This window comes from Anser cygnoides, unplaced genomic scaffold (assembly GCF_040182565.1).
Source record: "Anser cygnoides isolate HZ-2024a breed goose unplaced genomic scaffold, Taihu_goose_T2T_genome scaffold_41_1, whole genome shotgun sequence".
In the NCBI taxonomy this organism is placed as follows: domain Eukaryota; kingdom Metazoa; phylum Chordata; class Aves; order Anseriformes; family Anatidae; genus Anser; species Anser cygnoides.
This window is the reverse complement of record NW_027103065.1, coordinates 192815-203800: the sequence shown is the minus strand read 5'-3', so window position 1 is coordinate 203800 and position 10986 is coordinate 192815. Positions and strand designations below refer to the sequence as shown.

The window sequence follows — 10986 nt, the reverse complement described above, 5'->3', positions numbered from 1 at the left end:
CTTGGGGGCATGGGGTTGGGAGCTGCTTCTACGCTGTAGGGGTCTGGGTCTTGGGGGGTTGGGGCTGTTTGTACACCTTTGGGGCGTGCCTCTGGGGAGGATGGGGAGTTGCTTGTACACCTTTGGGGCCTGTGTCCGGGGGGGGGTTGGGGCCTGTGCCGGGGGGGTTGGGAGCTGCTTGTACGCTCTAGGGTCCTGATTCAAAGATCATAAATCCAATTTCTTTAAGTGATTTATTCTTTATTGACGGCGCCGGATGCACGGGGGATCTTTCCGCCTATCGTGCATCCCGAAGTGAAAAGCCGTCCCAAATTTATACATCACAGTGATTAATATTTTATTAACGCCTATACATATTCATTATCTAACCCCGCCTACTCTCGCTTCTCATGCTAATCAGTTTTTTGTGTCCTGCGCCTGCGCAGATCCTCTCAGTGGTCTTGGGCAGGGGTCGTCGAGCTGTGGTCGGTGGTCTCAGAGAGGAAGGCCATAAGTCTTCCTCACAGTGTACTTTTCACCCTTGGTCAGGATTCTGCTGAATTAGCTTTCTTCCTAACCGCAAGGACTGTTTTTTCTTCGAATCTTCTGCTCATTATTTCTTATCTTGGATTCCAATGTCTTGTTCGAGATATATTGCCCGTATGTCCTATTTTGAGATACATTGTCCGTACATCTGCTTCCTGCCCTACACCTAATGTTCTGTTCTCCTTTAATAGTTTCATTCTTAACCCTTTCTTATCTGGAATCGCCTCAGCTTCCCTAATCAATCCCCCCTTTTCTTTTCCCCATGCAAATTCTTTTGCATTGCATGCCCTTATCATTAGCAGTATCGCAGTGACATACATACAAATATTCCTACTACCAATAACATAACCAGATCAGTAAAAACTTGTTCTAACTATTGAAAGTTGGGTAACCATGAAGTTAACTTATTCCATATTTCCTCAAAGCCCCATGAAATGTTATCCTTACTAATCTTATACAGAACCTTTGTTTGTTTCTATATTTCCTCTATGTCGGTAGAGACCTTTCCGAATACAAAAATTCTTCTTCCCAGCCTCTACGATATGTATCTCTCAATACCTTGCCATGTACTTTCGTCAGGGAAGCTAATATTGCCATTCGTTGTAACAATTTCCAATTCCAAACAAGTATTACAAAAGACAATATTAAACTTATACCAACTAACATCAATAGAACAATAATTGGGTGACACAATGTGTTCAAAATCCCAGTTGCAGTTGGCGACCATCCAAAGAGTTTGTCCCACCAGCTATGATCTGTGTCTTGTTTTACTCTTTGCAAAACTCTGTTTATTTCTTTTGTATCATGGTGGACAGTGATTAAAGTCTTCTCTCCATCTTCCTGAATGCCTTTTAAAATTTTGATCAGGTCTTGGTGTTTAAGTAATTGCTTCACTAGCGTGAGGTTCATCCCAATAGGTGTGGGTAATAACTTGTGATACATTGTGTGGTTGGACTTGATCAACTGGTGGGATACCACTGGTGCTGAATATAAAAAATCACACCCGATGATTCTAACAAAGTTACAAATACAAAAGTTAGAGTGATTTTTGCTAGGTAGAGTTATGTTTTCCTCATCTACTTCTACAAAAGCACAAGCAGTTCTTAAACACACACAGCCTTGACCAATATATACAAGCACAGTCTTTTGACTAGTATTTGGATGAATTTCAAAGTGGCAAACACCTTGCTCAGTGTCAAGACAGACATCCTGAGCATCAATTGTGTTGCTCTCACAAATAAATCCTTGTTGTTCCCGGGTAACACATGATTCTAGATTCACAGACTGCCATTTCCCGTTCTTCATCCGGGCCCAGGTTCTATGCTCCGAAGGATAGAGCACTGTTTCCTCATGATTTAACCCTAGTGCAACAATGGGGTGGATAACATAAACTGTAGCATTACGTATAGTAAGCACAAAGGCAGTAGCCATGTTAATAATGGGATCATAGGTAAAATTTACCAGAGTCCACCAAGATTGGAACTTCTTTTCGAAATCATTGGCATTGTCCCAAACAATCTTTCGGACTTCAGCCGGAAAAATGCCTTCACTTCCTTCCCTAATGATCAAGGCAGCCGTTGCCTGCATCCATAACTGTACCTGTATACAACTAAGAGCTAAAGATACATTATCTTGTGCCATACTAAGTGCATCTATTATTAGTCTGTGGTCCTGGTCTTCAGCCTTTTCCCATATTGGTAACACCTTTGAAACTTGCCATTGGCTAGTTCCCAATGCCAGTAAGGATGATTGCAGGGGCTGTTTTAGTTTTGTCAAATCGCTTGTTGCTGTGGCTAGCTTATTCATTAGTATTTCTGAATCAATTCCATTTAAAACTCCTAATCCTGTTCCTAGCATTCCAGTTAAGTCTCTTTGTGTTCTGCCCCTGAGGTGTACTTGCTTTTGTGACCATATTGTCCAGCCTTCTAATGATGTCTTCAGGAAAGGAGAACAGGCTGGTTGAACTGCTGAGATGTTAATTTGTATTAGCAATTCAACACGCTTGAGAGACCATTCTGGATTAAATAACAATTGTTGTTGGCCTGTGTTCCTTACTACATATGGGCCTGTTTCATAAATTTTGGGTTCCAGCTTGACTGGGGCTTGGGCATAGGTTGTAGGGGAAGGAAGTGCAATAGGGGGTCTCACTGTCGTAGGAAGTATAGCATATATTGTAAAATTTATCATGAGGCTCTCGCCTTCCTTGATCTCGAGCTTTTGACCACTATTAGTCCAAAAACAGTTAACTGCTACAGTCTGTGTTAATATAAAATTATACCAACAATCTAATTTACCTGGGCGGATACAACCTTCTTGTTGGCCACTTTTGGAAGTCGGTTTTACTAAAATCCCCGTTGCTTTCTCGTGGGCTGTTCCATTAATCATTCGGCACCCTATTTCAATTTCGTCCCCTACAGTTCTTTGGTGTATCCACCCTTCCCCTAAATTTTGCCATTCTGATAATGCATGTAAATGATCACCATTTGTTCGCCAAATAACCACAACAGCTAACTTTCCATTAATGTTCTTATCCTCCGTGGTTACGGCTTCAGACCAAGGCCACCCACCATTCTCTATCATCATAGAAGCACCTTCCAATTCTTGAATCACAATTACAACTATAAGCCACAGAAATAAAACAATTCTGTTAACTAAATTTCTGCTAACTACATTACTAAATACTCCTGACCATAGTGTCTTCATTTTGCTTGACTGAACTTTAGTTTCAGTTCACCGTCACCCAGCGTTACTTTCCAGGGGGCTTTTGGAGCTTTCTTCACTCTCGAATAATGGATCCAGGCCGTTTGCTCCTTAATCTTGATGGCGGTATGTGTTGTCAGCAGCACCTGGTATGGTCCCGTCCACTTTTCTTCCAAAGGGCGACCTGCAAATGCTTTTACATACACATAATCCCCAGGTTTAAAGGGGTGGATTGGTTGGTCCAGCCCTCTAGCCCTGGTTCCTGAGACAACTTTAGATATTTGATCCAACTGTTTTTGGAGTCCTATTAAATAATTATACAAGTATCCCGACCCCAGTTGCGTCAGGTCCTCCCCGCTGAACAAAAACTGATAGGGTCTTCCGTATAATATTTCAAAAGGGCTTAGATTTTCCTTTGTCCGTGGTTTTACTCTAATTCTAAGTAAAGCCAAAGGGAGAGACTGAGGCCATGATAAATTAGTCTCTTGCCCTATTTTGGCTATTTGTTGTTTGATTAGATGATTCATCTTTTCCACTTGTCCGCTTGCCTGTGGTCTGTAAGGGGTATGGAGTTGCCAGTCTACCCCTAAGACCTTACTTACTTCTTGAACTATTTGCGCACAAAAATGAGAGCCTCTATCCGAGGACATTGCTGCCGGAATTCCGAAACGCGGTATTATCTCATTCAGTAAAACCTTAACCACTTCTCTTGCCTTGTTGGTTCGACAGGGAAAAGCCTCCGGCCACCCGGAAAAAGTATCTGTCAAAACCAACAAGTATCGATACCCCCCTTTTCTTGGCAGTTCTGAAAAATCTATCTGCCATTGTTGTCCTGGATAGTTTCCTTTACTGATTATTCCGAACTTTACCCTATTTTCTGTATTAGGGTTATGATGCAAACAAATACTGCATTGCTGGGTTACTTGTTTTACCGTAGCATACAGATTTCTTCCCACCAAGACTCGACTCAGATTTTTATATAAGGTGTCTGCTCCCCAATGAGTCTTATTATGTTCTGCCATGACCATAGGCCATATTAAATTAGAGGGTAGTACAACCCTATTATCTTTCAGGTATACCCATCCATCACTCCTTGCTTTTCCTCCCAGGTCCCCAATTAACTTTTGATCTTCCTGTGTGTACCTAGGTTCCTGTCCTTCACCTAAAGTTTGTATTTTACCGTCTGGTATTAAAGTGAGCGCTTCTGCCTCAGCCAATCCGGCCACCCTTTTTGCTTCTTGGTCAGCCAATCGGTTCCCTACCTCGAAGTCAGCGGTTCCTTTTTGGTGTCCCCGGCAATGTATAACAGCCACCTTCTCTGGGTGCTTTACTGCTTCCAACAACTTCAAAATCTCCTCAGCATATTTTATTTGTTTTCCTTGGGCCGTTAATAATCCTCGTTCCTTCCAGATAGCCCCATGTGCATGCACCACACCAAATGCATACTTAGAGTCTGTCCAGATATTTACTTTCTTTCCTGCTGCTAGTTCCAATGCCCGCGTAAGGGCAATTATTTCTGCTTTCTGAGCAGACGTCCCAGGGGGTAATGGTTTCGACTCAATTACCTGTTGAGTGGTCGTCACCGCATACCCTGCTTTGCGTTGTCCTTGTTTCACAAAGCTGCTTCCATCAGTATACCATGATTCGTCCGCGTCTTCCAAGGGCTCCTCCTTGAGATCTGGTCGGCTAGAATACACAGTTTCCATAGTTTCGATACAATCGTGGACCACTGGCTCGTCAGGAGCGTTACTAAGGAAAGAAGCTGGGTTCACAATGTTAGTAACCACAATTTCTACGTCATCTTGCTCCACCAGTATTGCTTGGTATTTTAAAAATCTTTGAGGGGATAACCAGTGTGCCCCTTTCTGCTCCAAGACTGCCGAGACAGTGTGTGATACCAGCACGGTTATCTTCTGTCCCATAGTGAACTTCCGAGCCTCCTGTATATTCATGATGACAGCGGCCACCGCTCGAAGGCAACCCGGCCAACCTTTACTTACTTCATCCAGTTGTTTAGAGAAGTAGGCCACAGCTCTCCTGTAGGGGCCCAGCTTCTGTGCCAGCACCCCCAGAGCCATCCCTTGTCTCTCATAGGAGTACAACCAAAAGGGTTTAGACAAGTCCGGTAGACCCAAAGCTGGTGCTCGCATTAACTCCAATTTAAGCTTCTTAAAGGCAGCCCGTGCTTCCCCCGTCCAGACCAATCTTGATTGGTTATTCTTGATGAGGTCATATAGGGGTTTTACAATTAGTCCATAATTATTAATCCATAGACGGCACCAACCTGTCATCCCTAGAAAAGTTCGTAATTCCTTAATGGTCTGTGGTTCTGGGGTACGGCAGATAGTTTCTTTCCGTTCTGTTCCTAACTCCCTTTGTCCCCCTGAAATCTCAAACCCCAAGTAAGTTACACGTGACTGAATCAGCTGAGCCTTCTGTTGAGAGACTCGATACCCATTCAAACCCAGAAAATTAAGGAGACTTATCGTCCATTGCATGCAGCTGCTCCTATTCTCAGTGGCTATCAAAAGGTCATCAACGTATTGCAGCAGAACTCCTTCGGTGTTTGGGGCCTCCCAAACCTCAAGCTCTTTTGCTAGTTGATTCCCAAAAATCGTGGGGCTGTTTTTGAATCCCTGCGGCAATACGGTCCAGGTCAATTGAGCCTTTCGTCCTGAGTCTGGATTTTCCCATTCAAAAGCAAAAAGCTTCTGACTTTCTGGGGCTAAAGTCAGGCAGAAGAAGGCATCTTTTAAATCCAGTACGGTAAACCAAACTAAATTATCTTTTAATTTAGTCAGTAATGTGTACGGGTTGGCTACCACAGGGTGTATATCTTCAGTGATCTTATTTATAGCTCTTAAATCCTGCACTAATCTATAGTTCTTCCCATCTGGCTTCTTAATTGGTAGTATAGGAGTATTATATTCAGATTCACACTCAACCAGCAGTCCATGTTTTAAAAACTTATCCACTATCCCCTTAATTCCTTTCCTGTCTTCTAATCTTAGGGGATATTGCTTAATCTTAACTGGCCTTTCCCCTGGCTTTAATCTCACCACTATCGGGGCTGCATTTTTGGCTCGCCCAGGGATGTCAGTAGCCCAGACTCCTGGGTAAACTTGGTCTAAAATCTCCGAAGGTACTTTACCGATGGGGTCTGCTTGTATCAGCGTTAAGCTTAGCGCGGTTATCAGCTTTTCTTCTCTCACCTTTAACCCCACCTTCCCTTTTTCAAAGACAATTTCCGCTTCTAATTGTTCTAGTAAATCTCGCCCCAGCAAAGACTTCGGGGATCCTGGTAAATATAAAAACCTATGTATTCCCATCTGTTTCCCTAACTTATATTTTAAAGGCCTTAGGAAAAAGGCTTTCTCGTGCTGGCCTGTAGCTCCTATCACCGTCACGAAATCCTCATCCTCTGGTATCAATTTCTGGTTTAACACAGAATAAGTCGCTCCTGTGTCAATTAAAAACTCCACTTCCTGTCCTGATTTCCCTAGCTTAATTTTAACCAGCGGATCTGCTAGGGTAGAATCCCCCGGTCCACTTCATTGGTCGGGAGATACACTAGCTACCATCAACCTGTTCTTCTCCCGTTGTTTCGGACATTCCCTTCTCCAATGACCCACTTCCCTACAATATGCACACTGATTCGGTCTCAGGGGAGGCTTTACTGACCTTCCCCTTATCCCATTCCCTCTTCCTTTTCCCCGAAAAGGTTCTTCTTGCCTCTGTAAGGCCGCAACAGTTGCCGCAGCAATAGCCCTACCCAGCCTTTGTTTCTCATTCCCTTCTCGATTCCTAAATACCCTCCATGCCTCTTCCACCAGCCTTTCTAAATCTCTCACATCCGGCTCTTTCATTTTCTGAAGCTTCCGCCTTATATCGTCCGCAGACTGACCCAAGAACAATGATACCAGCTGGACTTTACCTTCCTCAGAAGAGGGGTCTATCGTTGTAAATTTTTGCATTGCTGTCCTTAGTCGATCGAGAAATTCTGACGGGGTCTCAGTTTGCCCCTGTTTTATGGTATATAACCTAGACCAGTTTACAGACTTTGGTATCGCACTTTCCAAGGCGATCCTAATCCATTCCTGATATCTTTTTAATAACCTATAATCACCCTCATCATTATAGTCCCAGTTTGGGTCCACTCTGGGCACATATACCTCCACAGTTCCAGGTAAAACTCCTGACGTTACCTGGGTCTGTACTTGAGTTTGTGCATTCTTAATTACCAGTTGCTTTTCCGTTTCCGATAATGCTGCCAGCATTATCTCTATATCTTTCCAATCGGGATCTAAATTCTTTACAATCAGCTCAAACCTCCGGGCCACTGATTCTGGATCATCCCGGTATCCTTTCACAGCTTCCTTCCATGAATCTAACTCAGCAGTTGTGAAAGGTACTTTTATCCGAGCTGGTCCGTTAGCCCCCATAGCCTGTCGTAACGGGGCTTGAATAATGGGCCCGACCTTACTTCGGGTTCGAGCCGTGATCGGGGTAAAGTCTCCATTCCCCCAACTCTCATTTTTCTTATCTATTCTGCCGTTTCCTGAGCTCGCCCCCACGCCTCGTTCTGTTATCTGGGGCGGGAGGACATAATCCTCCATTCTCTCCTCTGACTCATTCAATTTCAAACATCTCTGCCCGATACTGCACGCCGAACAACATCTTTTCATTTTTCCTGCCCCTTCCTTCTTCATATCCTTTTCTATTGCCAGGATCAAAGGATCCTGTGGGGCTAAGTTAATTCCACACTCCTTCTGCCATTCCGGGTGGTTTCTCAAAGTGAAAAACATATCTGCGTATGACACCTCATCCCACTTTCCTTCTCTCCTTAGAAACAACATTAACTGTAGTAAAGTATTATAATTTAAGGTTCCATTCAGTGGCCATTTTTCCTCACAATCCAACTTATAAAGTGGCCACCATTGATTACAATATTTTATCAACGTTTTCTTATTTTCAGTTCCACTGGGGGATCCCCCTATATCTTTCCAATGACTCAAGATACATCCCAACGGGCTTTTCTTTGGAATCCCACTACTCTGCTGCCCCCCCATGTTACAGTTCAGAATGTTTCTTGTTACACAATACAAGCCGGCAGCTTTCCACAATAACACCAAGATCCTAGTAACGTTATAAAGAGTATAATCAAAATCCCAAAGACAATAGCCAAGGTCAAGTTCCACATTTAAACACAACATAATACCAACCTCGCATGCAAAGGTTACTTGTTTCCCAACAGCAACTGAGTGCTTTCCAAAAAACCAAATGCCGTCTTGCAGAAAACTTTTACTTTCCGACTTACAGACGACCCCAATTGACCGGTCAACCAAATAAACCAAAATAAAGAATATAATCACTTACAATGATGGGGTCCGTGTCTGCCTCCGCAGTGATCCGTTGAGTCGAGGAGTCCCTCCGGGAAATCCCGGGGGTACCCTAGGGAGTCCTGTTCCCAGCGGGTCCTGCGGTCCGACAGAGAAGAAGTCCCATCTGGGGTGCCAGATTGATTCAAAGATCATAAATCCAATTTCTTTAAGTGATTTATTCTTTATTGACGGCGCCGGATGCACGGGGGATCTTTCCGCCTATCGTGCATCCCGAAGTGAAAAGCCGTCCCAAATTTATACATCACAGTGATTAATATTTTATTAACGCCTATACATATTCATTATCTAACCCCGCCTACTCTCGCTTCTCATGCTAATCAGTTTTTTGTGTCCTGCGCCTGCGCAGATCCTCTCAGTGGTCTTGGGCAGGGGTCGTCGAGCTGTGGTCGGTGGTCTCAGAGAGGAAGGCCATAAGTCTTCCTCACAGTGTACTTTTCACCCTTGGTCAGGATTCTGCTGAATTAGCTTTCTTCCTAACCGCAAGGACTGTTTTTTCTTCGAATCTTCTGCTCATTATTTCTTATCTTGGATTCCAATGTCTTGTTCGAGATATATTGCCCGTATGTCCTATTTTGAGATACATTGTCCGTACATCTGCTTCCTGCCCTACACCTAATGTTCTGTTCTCCTTTAATAGTTTCATTCTTAACCCTTTCTTATCTGGAATCGCCTCAGCTTCCCTAATCAGTCTTCTGGCAGGCTTTGGGGCCTCCCTTTGAGGGGGGCAGTTGGGAGCTGGTTGTACACCTTTGGGGCCTGAGTCTGGGGTGTGGGGGCTGGGGCTGAGGCCTGGGGCCTGGGGCATGCATCTGGGTGGTGGTGGTGGGGGGTCCAGTTCATGGGGGGGGTGGGTTGGGAGCTGCTTGTGGACAGTTGGGGTCTGCATCCGGGTGTGGCTGGGGCCTGCTTGTAGACTTCTGCAGCCTGTGTCTGGTGTTTGGGGGCTTTTCTGTAGTGTTTGGGGATCGCATTTTGGCTTTGGGATGTGTCTAGAGCTTCTGGGGCCTAGCTGTAGTGCTTGGGGCCTGCGTCTGGGGCTTTTCTGTAGCATTTTGGTAGCGTGTTTGTGATTTGGGGTCTGTATCCAGGGTTTTGCCTTTTTTGTAGTTTTCAGCTTTGTGTCTGTTTCTTTGTTGGTTGCCTGGGGTTTGGGGTTTGGATCATTAGTCAGTGTCATTAGCGTCGGGGGGTTGATATGAAGGGTTAGGGTTGTGGTTAGAGTTGTTAGGGTTAAAGAGAATAAGGATTTTAGGGTAAGGGGATCAAGGTTGTGGGAATAGAAATGTTTTTGCACAGAGTTACATCGTTTAGAGGGAAGGAAGGTGGTATTGATATATGCTTGCAGTGATAAGAAAGCTTAACAGACAACCTTGTAAAATGCAGACAACCAGAATCCTTAGAGCAATTGGGTGGAAATCACGGTGTAAGAAACATTACCACCTCAAAGAGGAAAACAGTCAAGAAAAAAATAAAATTGACTAGTAACAGGCCAGCAGCTGTGTATTTTCTGTGAAGCACTGGATAGATTGTGAACATGGATTACCCAGTCAATGGGGAAACTGGGGAGGGTCCTGGTCACCGAGAGGAAAAAAAAAATTATATAAACTGTGTTATGGAACTAGTAGGTGGCTTGTGGGACGCCTGCCATTGCAATCGTGAATAAAAATGCTACCTCACTGAGATACTTGCCTGAGCCTATGGTATTGGTTACAGAGTGTTTCTAATAAGGTGTTAGGGTTTTAAGGTTTCAGGGCTAAGGCACTAGGGTTGGGTTTCAGGGTTAGGGTTTCCAGGGTTTAGGGTTAGGATTTTAAGGTTGTTAGGGTTGGAGTTATAAGGGTTAGGGTTTGGGGGTTAGTGTGTTAAGGTTTTAAAGTATTTTGTGGTTTTAGTGTTGATAGGGTTTTTAGGGTTAGGGTCTTAGGGTTTTAGTTATGGTCAGGTATTTAGGGTTAGGGTTTTAAGGTCTTTTTTTTTTTTTTTTTAAGGTTAGGGTCTCCAGCGTTAGGGCTTTGAGAATCTTTACGTTTTGGGTTAGGGTTTAGAGGGTCTTAATTTTTAGGGTTAGGGCTTTTAGGCGTAGGTCTAGTGTGGTAAATTTTATCGGGTTAGGACTGTAAGGGTTTTTAGGGTTAGGGTTTCTAGGGTTTTTTGGGGTAGGGGTTAGGGTTAGATCCGTGGGAGCCGTAGTGTTAGGGGTCAGGGTTCTTAGGGGTAAGGCCCAATATTAGGGTGGAAGGCCAAACTAAGGGGGGAGCCCCCCCCAAAATTGAAGGGTCGAAGCCCCAATTTAGGGGAAGAAACGTCAAAATTGTGGGGTCCCCCAAAATTGGGCGGAAGAGCTCTTAATATTGGGGGA

General features: G+C 44.2%; 1 long non-coding RNA gene across 2 annotated transcripts; it reads right to left on the bottom strand.

Moving 5' to 3' along the window:
- Positions 1-214: 214 nt before the first annotated feature.
- On the bottom strand, positions 215-9322 carry LOC136789166 (uncharacterized). 2 transcript variants are annotated; one of them, XR_010828032.1, is made up of 2 exons: positions 8602-9322; positions 215-4911 (listed from the first exon to the last, which is right to left on the bottom strand). It is a non-coding gene; the product is annotated as an uncharacterized lncRNA (long non-coding RNA). The 2 variants fall into 2 exon arrangements; XR_010828033.1 differs by lacking the exon at positions 8602-9322 and adding an exon at positions 8448-8595.
- Between the last annotated feature and the right edge of the window lie 1664 nt (positions 9323-10986).